Genomic DNA, 12,176 nt, shown 5'->3' with positions numbered 1-12,176 from the left:
TGGTATAGAGAGAAATAGTCCTATAAATTCATATAATAACTACAACCTAAATCTGGGAATATTGAAGACTCATGTTGAAAGGAACCACCAGCTTTCATATGTTCTCATGTTCTGAGCAAGGAACTTAAATGTTAGCTTTCTTACATGGCACATATTGCACTTTTACTTTCTTCTCCAACACTGTGTTTTTGCATTTAAACCAAATTGAACATGTTTCATTATTTATTTGAGACAAAATTGATTTTATTTATGTATTATACTAAGTTAAAATAAAAGTGTTCATTCAGTATTGTTGTAATTGTCATTATTACAAATACAGTGGGGAGAACAAGTATTTGATACACTGCCGATTTTGCAGGTTTTCCTACTTACAAAGCATGTAGAGGTCTGTAATTTTTATCATAGGTACACTTCAACTGTGAGAGGCGGAATCTAAAACAAAAATCCAGAAAATCACATTGTATGATTTTTAAGTAATTAATTTGCATTTTATTGCATGACATAAGTATTTGATCACCTACCAACCAGTAAGAATTCCGGCTCTCACAGACCTGTTAGTTTTACTTTAAGAAGCCCTCCTGTTCTCCACTCATTACCTGTATTAACTGCACCTGTTTGAACTCATTACCTGTATAAAAGACACCTGTCCACACACTCAATCAAACAGACTCCAACCTCTCCACAATGGCCAAGACCAGAAAGCTGTGTAAGGACATCAGGGATAAAATTGTAGACCTGCACAAGGCTGGGATGGGCTACAGGACAATAGGCAAGCAGCTTGGTGAGAAGGTAACAACTGTTGGCGCAATTATTAGAAAATGGAAGAAGTTCAAGATGACGGTCAATCACCCTCGGTCTGGGGCTCCATGCAAGATCTCACCTCGTGGGGCATCAATGATCATGAGGAAGGTGAGGGATCAGCCCAGAACTACACGGCAGGACCTGGTCAATGACCTGAAGAGAGCTGGGACCACAGTCTCAAAGAAAACCATTAGTAACACATTACGCCGTCATGGATTAAAATACTGCAGTGCACGCAAGGTCCCCCTGCTCAAGCCAGCGCATGTCCAGGCCCGTCTGAAGTTTGCCAATGACCATCTGGATGATCCAGAGGAGGAATGGGTGAAGGTCATGTGGTCTGATGAGACAAAAATAGAGCTTTTTGGTCTAAACTCCACTCGCCGTGTTTGGAGGAAGAAGAAGGATGAGTACAGCCCCAAGAACACCATCCCAATCGTGAAGCATGGAGGTGGAAACATCATTCTTTGGGGATGCTTTTCTGCAAAGGGGACAGGACGACTGCACCGTATTGAGGGGAGGATGGATGGGGCCATGTATCGCGAGATCTTGGCCAACAACCTCCTTCCCTCAGTAAGAGCATTGAAGATGGGTCGTGGCTGGGTCTTCCAGCATGACAACGACCCGCAACACACAGCCAGGGCAACTAAGGAGTGGCTCCGTAAGAAGCATCTCAAGGTCCCGGAGTGGCCTAGCCAGTCTCCAGACCTGAACCCAATAGAAAATCTTTGGAGGGAGCTGAAAGTCCGTATTGCCCAGCGACAGCCCCGAAACCTGAAGGATCTGGAGAAGGTCTGTATGGAGGAGTGGGCCAAAATCCCTGCTGCAGTGTGTGCAAACCTGGTCAAGAACTACATGAAACGTATGATCTCTGTAATTGCAAACAAAGGTTTCTGTACTAAATATTAAGTTCTGCTTTTCTGATGTATCAAATACTTATGTCATGCAATAAAATGCTAATTAATTACTTAAAAATCATACAATGTGATTTTCTGGATTTTTGTTTTAGATTCCGTCTCTCACAGTTGAAGTATACCTATGATAAAAATGACAGACCTCTACATGCTTTGTAAGTAGGAAAACCTGCAAAATCGGCAGTGTATCAAATACTTGTTCTCCCCACTGTATATATATATATTTATATATATATATATTTATATATATATATAAAAATCGTCCGATTAATCGGTATTGGCTTTTTTTGGTCCTCCAATAATCGGTATCGGTATCGGTGTTGAAAAATCATAATCGGTCAACCTCTAGTTCCAAACTTCTTCCATTGAAGAATGATGGAGGCCACTGAATTCTTAGGGACCAGACATTTTTTGGTACCTTTCCCCTGATCTGTGCCTAGACACAATCCTGTCTAGGAGCTCTACGGACACTTCCCTCGACCTCATGGCTTGACTTGCACTGTCAACTGTGGGACCTGATATAGACAGGTGTGTGCCTTTCTAAATCATGTCCAATTATTTTAATGTACCACATGTGGACTCCTATCAAGTTGTGGAAACATCTCAAGGATGATCAATGGAAACAGGATGCACCTGAGCTCAATTTCGAGTCTCATAACAAAGGGCCTGAATACTTATGTTTTTAATTTTTAATACATTTGCAAACATTTCTAAAAACTGTTTTCGCTTTGCCATTATGGGATAGTGTGTAGATTGCTGAGGATTTTTATTCATTTCATCCATTTTGTAATGTAACAAAATGTGGAAAAAGTCAAGGGGTCTGAATACTTTCCCGAAAGGCACTGTATATACCGTCAGAGTCACCCACCCCCCCCCCCCCCCACCCCAGTCCCATTCTTCGTTGCATTTGTTGACCTCCAGAAGGATGTCAAAGGAGGGGGTAGGAGGAAGTTTGTTTTCCATTGACCTTCCCCAGGCTCCATTTTTAGCTCTGCCGATGCTGGCGTCGGCGGTAAATGTGCTGATGTTGGCAGTAAAGGTGCTGATTCTACAGTCTTTAGCTGACCGCGACGGTAACAGCGACGCAGGGAGTCAAGAAGCAGGTGCAGTTAGTGAGTTTTAATAATAATGAACGTAGAACGATACAAAACAAGAGAAGCGTCTGACAAGGAAACATAACCAATACTACCTGAAGAGTGATGCTAGGGAGTGCTAGATAAAGGGGGAGTAGTCAGGGAAGTGATTGAGTCCAGGTGTGCCTCTTGATGGGGTGCAGGTGTGCCTCATGATGGGGCGCAGGTGTGCGTAATGAGGGTTGCCAGGTGTGCATAATGATGGGTTGCCAGGACCGGTGGTTAGTAGACCGGCGACGTCGAACGCCAGATAGGGAGAGCGGGAGTAGATGTTACAGTTACGCTGCTCAGATCTCTCCTTCCTGTATTTCTATATTTTAAGTGTAGCTCAGCAGTAGTGAGAGTTATATCCAGCCCATGGGTCATTAAAATAGTCAACACAAAACTATCATCTTCCAGGGACTAGTACTCTTGTGGACGACACCTTTTTCTAGCTAGCAGATTGTAACGGGTAAATGTGATGCTCCATTAGCCTTTACAGGTTAGCTTATACAAGACAGCACGATAGATTTTTCAACTAACCTGCCCTTGGCGATATTGTCTTTGATAAGGGATTTGTTTTCTTATTAATGTCCGTGTCCAGTTATAGATAGCCACATCCTTCCCCTCTCCTCAGTGATCACTAATTTGGGTGTGAAATTCAAACCCTGCTCTCTTCTTCAATGCCCACATTAGTCACATCTGTAAAACATAATTCTTTCACCAGAAGAACATCTCCTGCCTAAGACCCTCTCACCACATCGGATGCAGAAAAGCTAATCCATGCATTCATTTTTGGGAACGCAGTACTTGGGGACCTGCATGCAAATTCAATTTGTGGTCCTTTTGTTGTTTATTTTGACTTTATTTTCTCTAAATGTATCCGCTATCATTTCTAAGAACCGATAAAAACTTTTGAACATCAGATCGGCAGTTACTTACATCAATTCCGGCTTCAACTTTGACTCATCTGCCCTGGGCTCTTTCTGTAATTCCTACCCAATTTTCCACTACCGAAGAGGAAACGCCCATGTTACGGAGGCAAGAGAGTGGGGATCCGGCCACCTCTTCCCTTCATTCTACTGGCCAATGTCACTTGATAAGAAGATGGATGACCTCCGACTGCAATATTCTCTGCTTTTCTGAAACATGGCTCTCCAACTTGATGTATTCTCCATTCACCGTGCCGACAGGACAGTGGAATTGGGGAAATCGAGGGGGGGGGGGGGGGGGGGGTTTGAGTCTTCATCAACAACAACTGGTGTGCTGACTCGAGCGCGGTGGAAGTGTCGACCCATTGTTGACCCATCATGGAATACCTGATTGTCAAATCCTTTTACCTCCAGAGGGAGTTTTCAGCTGTTATCGTGACTGTTGTACATATTCCAAGAAAAATAACAAGTGAACTATACGAGGAAAACGTACATCCAGAGGCTGCTTTTCTGGTTGCTGCCGATTTTAGTTCTGCGTCATTACAAGTGATGTCCAAGTTCCCTTAACACGTCTCCCTCGCCGGTAGGCGACAAAGTCCTAGACCACTGTTTTTCTACCCACAAGCAAGCATACAAGGCCCTGCCTTATCCACCTTTTGGCAAATCAGATCATGACTCCATACTCCTGCTTCTTGTTTACAAGCAGAAGCTCAAACAGGAATTCGCCATGACTTGCTCCATTGAGAAATGGAGATTATGCTAGAATGCTTTGCCAGAAAGACCCAGCCATGATCTGCCCAACGATGCCTCTACCAGATTAACTCAATGCATTTTATGCACGCTTTGACAATAACATCGTGCTGGGTGTGAAGGCAGCCACCGACCCAGAAGATTGGGCGATCTTGCTCTCTCAGAGGCCAACATAAGTAAAGTCTTTAATCAGGGGCGCATTCTCAGAGCATGCGCAGAATAGCTGGCAGGTATATTCACGGTCATTTTCCACCTCTCCTTGTCCTAGTCTGTAATCTCTACATGTTTTAGAATTACCACCATCATTCCTGTTCCCAATATCTCTAAGGCTTCATGCCACAATGACTACCCCCCTGTAGCACTCTGTAATCGTGAAGTGCTTTGAAAGGCTGGTTATGGCACACATCAACTTCATCATTCCAGACACCCTAGACCCACTACAATTTGCATACCACCCCAAAAGATCCATAGATGATGCCATCTTAATTGCACGCCACACTGCCCTCACCCACATAGATTAGAGGAATACCTATGAGAGAATGCTGTTGATTGACTACAGCTCAGCGTTCAACACCATTGTCCCCTCCAAGCTCGTCACCAAGCTTAAAATCCTGGGACTGAACACCTCCCTCTGCAACTGGATCCTGGACTTCCTGAAGGGCCGACCACAGGTGGTCACCTCTGCCACACTGACCCTCAACATGTGGGCCCCACAGAGGTGTGTGCTTAGTCCCCTCCTGTACTCCCTGTTTACCCACAACTGCGTGGCCACGCACGACTCCAACACCATCATCAAGTTTGCTGATGACACAACGGTGGTAGGCCTGATCACCGACGATGATGAGACAGCCTAAAGGGAGGAGGTCAGTGACCTGGCAGTGTGGGTCCGGAGCAACAACCTAAGGGATTTGAAATGACTCATACTTTTACTTTTGATACTTAAGTATATTTTTGCAAATTACATTTACTTTTGATACGTGTATTTAAAGCCAAATAGTTTTAGACTTTTACTCAAGTAGTATTTTACTGGGTGACTAACTTTAACTTGAGTCCTTTTCTATTAAGATATCTTTACTTTTACTCAAGTATGACAATTGGGTACTTTTTCCACCACTGGTAATTGTTTACAAAAAAAATTGTGAATGTGCTAGAAAGCTAAACGGCTACCTAAGTTAGCTAGCTAGTTGACTGCTGTGGCTAGCCAAAAAAGGACTTGTTTTGAAAGTTGGATCATCTTATCCTTTGAGGCTTTAAAAGTGTTCTTACCCTGTGATTTTCAACATTCAAAGCAACTGGGAAACATCCATGGCATGCATTGTTGTCACCTTAGCTTGCGACGTAACTTCGGAGTGATAGGAAGCACAAACACCACCACCGATCAGCCTACAACACTGCACACACACCTGTCGTTACTATGACAACTAGCATTGCCTTGTCAGCAAATTACTGCTGTCTGAACACACACAAATACGATTTGGTCACTTGTAACTTTCTCTTTGGACTGTCAGTAGTCCAAAATGGATTTGAAAAACAAAACTGAGAGCATTAAGGCCTGCATTGTGAACGAGGCTTAAGTAGACCCAGCTGCTATCGCATTGCATGTCTATGGGAGAGCCACTCCTTCAAATCGGCAATCAGCAGTTGAAACTATAACAAAGCATTCTACCTGAGTTGGCCTTAACTGGTTTTTGGAGTATCCATTTCACAGCCACCACAAAAATGGAAGTCAAAACCGGTTTAGGCCAGCTTGGACGTGTATATCTGTGGAGCATTTCAGAAGGACTCGGCTGATCCAGAGTGCTGGTTGTGTATTGGTTTTGTACTGCCGTACTTTGTTTTCTTAATTGGGAGTAAAATATTGCCTTTTGTCAAGATTGAAGTGTTTCCCAACTCCAGTCCCACCAACACACATTTTTGTAGTTGCCCAAGATAAACTCAAATGATTCAACTAATTGAGGGCTTTATGATTAGTTGACAAGTTGAATCAGGTGTGCTTGTCTGTGGCTACAACAAAAATGTGTGTTGGTGGGGTTTCTTGAGGACTGGATTTGGAAAACACAGCCTTACACACCACACACACACACACACACACACACACACACACACACACACACACACACACACACACACACACACACACACACACACACACACACACACACACACACACACACACACACACACTCTATGCAATAACAACAACTACCTCTGACTTGACTCAATGTGCCCACCGGACCTACTGTAAGCTGTATTTTTATACAGTGCATTCAGAAAGTATTCAGACCCTTTGACTTTTCCACATTTTGTTACGTTACAGCCTTATTCTAAAATGAATTAAATCAAAAATTGTCCTCATCAATATACACACAATACCCCATAATGACAGAGTGAAAACAGGTCTAGATTTTTTTTGCAAATGTATAAAGAATCAAAAACAGAAATACCTTATTTATGTAAGTATTCAGACCCTATGCTATGAGAATCGAAATTGAGCTCAGGTGCATCCTGTTACCATTGATCATCCTTGAGATGTTTCTACAACTTGATTGGAGTCCACCTGTGATAAATTCAATTGATTGGACATGATTTGGAAAGGCACACACCTGTCTATATAAGGTCTTACAGTTGACAGTGCATGTCAGAGATAAAACCAAGCCATGAGATCGAAGGAATTGTCCGTAGAGCTCCGAGACAGGATTGTGTCTAGATACAGATCTGGGGAAGGGTACCAAAACAATTCTGCAGCATTGAGTGTCCCCAAGAACACAGTGGCCTCCATCATTCTTAAATGGAAGAAGTTTGGAACCACAAAGACTCTTCCTAGAGCTGGCTGCCCGGCAGAACTGAGCAATCGGGGGAGAAGGGCCTTGGTCAGGGAGGTGACCAAGAACCCGATGGTCACTCTGACAGAGCTCTAGAGTTCCTCTGGGGAGATGGGAGAACCTTCCAGAAGGACAACCATCTTTGCAGCACTCCACCAATCAGGCGTTTATGATGAGAGTGGCCAGACCGAAGCCACTCCTCAGTAGAAGGCACATGACAGCCCACTTGGAGTTTGCCAAAAGGCACCTAAATGACTCTCAGACCATGAGAAACAAGATTCTCTGGTCTGATGAAACCAAGATTGAACTCTTTGGCCTGAATGCCAAGCGTCACGTCTGGATGAAACCTGGCACCATCCCATACGGTGAAGCATAGTGGTGGCAGCATCATGCTAGGGGGATATTTTTCAGCGGCAGGGACTGGGAAACTAGTCAGGATCGAGGGAAAGATGAACGGAGCAAAGTACAGAGAGATCCTAGATGAAAACCTGCTCCAGAGCGCTCAGAACCTTCCAACAGGACAACAACCCTAAGTACACAGCAAAGACAACGCAGGAGTGGCTTCGGGACAAGTCTCTGAATGTCCTTGAGTGGCACATCCAGAGGCCGGACTTGAACCTGATTGAACATCTCGGGAGAGACCTGAAAATAGTTGTGCAGCGGCGCTCCCCATCCAACCTAACAGAGCTTGAGGATCTGCAGAGAAGAATGGGAGAAACTCCCCAAATACAGGTGTGGCAAGTTTGTAGCTTCATACCGAAGACTCGAGGCTGTAATTGCTGCCAAAGCTGCTTCAACGTACTGAGTAAAGGGTTTGATTAGTTATGTAAATGTATACTTCTGTTTTTTATATATATATATATATATATATACACATTTGCAAACATTCTAAAAACCTATAGAAAGAGGAGGAAGGGAAGCGCTACTAAGGTACACAATAGTACATTTTGGTAGATAGAAGGTGCTCTTTGGTAAAAGGGGTAAATTGGTCATCAAAAAGAAAGGAGGACCATGGCACTCTTCATATAATTAACTAAAATGCCTTTATTAGTATGGCATGTTCAATAGAAACTTTTTTTTATTTTTTTATCCGACGCGTTTCGGCTGCATGGCCTTCAATAGGGAGTACAAAGAAATAATACAATGTCCTCTTTTCAAATTAGCCCTAATTTGAAGAGAAAGTGGTTACAAAATTGATTGGACACACCTAGTAAACAATACTATACACATTAAAAAGTTAAATACTCTAGCTATGTTATCATAAACATACAACTCCAAGCTAGAAGTATCAGAACACTTAGAAAGGTAGTTCTAACCTTAAATATGACTGGGAGAAGTGTCAAGAATAAGAAAGCAATATATTCCATAGTACACTAGAACACAGCAAAACATGAACAACAGTCTAACATAGCTGAGGGCAATTGAGTAAAATGTCCACTAGATGACAGCAAATGGACCTATCACGACCCTATAGGAAGGGTGAGAAATTCATATCTTCATTTAAACCAGGGTATTTAGTGGCCTGTAGTTTGTAAATCCCAAAACTTTCCCTTTGGTTTAACTGTTTAAGACGGTCCCCTTTTCTAATAGAGGCCGGAACATGATCAATACCCATAGCTTGTAGGGAGGCAGGGTTGCCATGGTGTAAGGACTTGTAGTGCCTTGCCATGGGGTAGTGTTCATTGCCTACCAGTATAGCATACTTGTGTGTTCCGCTAAGCTGTCTTGAAGGCGTCTCTTTGTCCGTCCAATGTAGAACACCTTGCACTGTGGACATTCCAATCTATAGATGACATGAGTGGTTTTGCAGTTAATGAAATGCTTGACGTAATACTCCATTTTGGAAGCTGTGTCAACAAAATACATTTTCTGTGCAATATTTCTGCAATGGTTGCACTGGTTATATTTAAAAGAGCCCTTGGGTTTGTGGTCAAGCCAAGTTTTTTGATAATTTTATCTGCCGAAATCGTTGCAACCCCTATTACTAGCCTGTTCAACCTCTCTTTCGTATCGTCTGAGATTCCCAAAGAATGGAAAGCTGCCGTGGTCATCCCCCTCTTCAAAGGGGGTGACACTCTAGACCCAAACTGCTACAGACCTATATCTATCCTACCCTGTCTTTCTAAGGTCTTCGAAAGCCAAGTTAACAAACAGATTACCGTCCATTTCGAATCCAACCGTACCTTCTCCGCTATGCAATCTGGTTTCAGAGCTGGTCATGGGTGCACCTCAGCCACGCTCAAGGTCTTAAACGATATTATAACCGCCATCGATAAGAGACATTACTGTGCAGCCGTATTCATCGACCTGGCCAAGGCTTTCGACTCTGTCAATCACCACATTCTTATTGGCAGACTCGACAGCCTTGGTTTCTGAAATTATTGCCTCGCCTGGTTTACCAACTACTTCTCTGATAGAGTTCAGTGTGTCAAATCGGAGGGCCGGTTGTCCGGACCTCTGGCAGTCTCTCTACACGGACGACACCATTCTGTATACTTCTGGCCCCTCTTTGGACACTGTGTTAACTAACCTCCAGACGAGCTTCAATGCCATACAACTCTCCTTCCGTGGCCTCCAACTGCTCTTAAATGCAAGTGAAACTAAATGCATGCTATTTTACATTTACGTAATTTAGTAGACGCTCTTATCCAGAGCGACTTACAGTAGAGTGCATACATTTTATTACATTTTACATACTGAGACAAGGATATCCCTACCGGCCAAACCCTCCCTAACCACGCTATGCCAATTGTGCGTCGCCCCACGGACCTCCCGGTTGCGGCTGGCTGCGACAGAGCCTGGGCGCGAACCCAGCCCAGCCTGGGCGCGAACCCAGAGACTCTGGTGGCGCAACTAGCACTGCGATGCAGTGCCCTAGACCACTGCGCCACCCGGGAGATTCTAGATTTAATTCAATCGATCACTGCCCGTACCTGCCTGCCCGTCCAGCATCACTACTCTGGACGGCTCTGACTTAGAATACGTGGACAACTACAAATACCTAGGTGTCTGGTTAGACTGTAAACTCTCCTTCCAGACTCACATTAAGCATGTCCAATCCAGAATTAAATCTAGAATCGGCTTCCTATATCGCAACAAAGCATCCTTCACTCATGCTGCCAAACACACCCTTGTAAAACTGACCATCCTACTTATCCTCGACTTCGGCGATGTCATCTATAAAATAGCCTCCAGCACTCTACTCAACAAATTAGATGCAGTCTATCACAGTGCCATCCGTTTTGTCACCAAAGCCCCATACACTACCCACCACTGCGACCTATACGCTCTCGTTGGTTGGCCCTCGCTTCATACTCGTCGCCAAACACACTGGCTCCAGGTCATCTACAAGTCTCTGCTAGGTAAAGCCCTGCCTCATCTCAGCTCACTGGTCACCATAGCAGCACCCACTCGTAGCACGCACTCCAGCAGGTATATCTCACTGGTCACCCCCAAAGCCAATTCCTCCTTTGGTCGCCTTCCTTCCAGTTCTCTGCTGTTAATGACTGGAACGAACTGCAAAAATCACTGAAGCTGGAGACTCATATCTCCCTCACTAGCTTTAAGCACCAGCTGTCAGAGCAGCTCACAGATCACTGCACCTGTACATAGCCCATCTGTCAACAGCCCATCTATCTACCTCATCCCCATACTGTATTTATTTATTTATCTTGCTCCTTTGCACCCCAGTATCTCTACTTGCACATTCATCTTCTGCACATCTACCATTCCAATGTTTAATTGCTATATTGTAATTACTTCGCCACCATGGCCTATGTATTGCCTTAACTCCCTTATCTTACCCCATTTGCACTCACTGTATATATATACTTTTATTTCTTTTTTTCTACTGTATTATTGACTGTATGTTTTGTTTATTCCATGTGTAACTCTGTGTTGTTGTATGTGTCGAATTGCTATGCTTATCTTGGCCAGGTCGCAGTTGCAAATGAGAACTTGTTCTCAACTAGCCTACCTGGTTAAATAAAGGTAAAATAAATAAAATACAAAATTAAAGATAACTGTGGACTAATTTGTAATTTAGGGTAGGACATCTCTTAAAGCTTATGACTGGTGGCTCAGGAAAGACTTGGCGTAGTAGCGTATCACTTTGGATGATTCCCCAATTATTTTTAATGATTCTTTTAATGTTCTCTGCTTCAGTGCTGTATTTTGTAACAAAATACACTCTCTCTGATGTATCACGAGGCACTCCCCTTCGCAACAAGTTCTTTCTGTCAAGTAACCTGCATCTTTCAGGACCTGAACGCTGTAGCCCCGATTCAAGAAGCGATTCTCCAATTCAGCAGATTTGACACTGTAGTCTGTTTCCTGATCGCAAATTCTGCAGACTCTTTGGAATTGGCCATATGGAATATTCTCTTTTAGCCTTTTGGGGTGAAAGCTGTCTGCCTTCAGAATGGTATTCCCATCTGTAGGCTTCCTAAAGATTGATGTGTGCAAACAACCTTTGTCATTTTTACTGATGTCGAGGTCCAAAAAATGAATGTTATCCTTGCTGTACTCCATAGTTAGTTTGATGTTAGGGTTAATGCTGTTAAGGTATTGGTGGAAGGAAATAAGTTCATCTTCTGAGCCGGACCAAAACAGGCAAACATCAATATAGCGTCCCCACCATATAATCCGGTCAAAGAAATGGTTATTAGAAGGATCCAAAATGAAGTCATTTTCCCATTTACCCAAGTACAAACCAGCGTAGGAAGGGCTGTAGCAAGCTCCCATGGCACATCCTTTGACCTGTTTAAAAATACGGTGCTGAAAGATAAAGATGTTATGATTAAGAGTCCATTCAGTCAGTGATACAATGAATTCTGTAGGAGGCATCTC

The sequence above is a fragment of the Salvelinus alpinus genome, chromosome 13, assembly GCF_045679555.1.
Source record: "Salvelinus alpinus chromosome 13, SLU_Salpinus.1, whole genome shotgun sequence".
Lineage (NCBI taxonomy): Eukaryota > Metazoa > Chordata > Actinopteri > Salmoniformes > Salmonidae > Salvelinus > Salvelinus alpinus.
The sequence above is the reverse complement of the archived record's forward strand: the minus strand, read 5'-3'. Positions refer to the sequence as shown.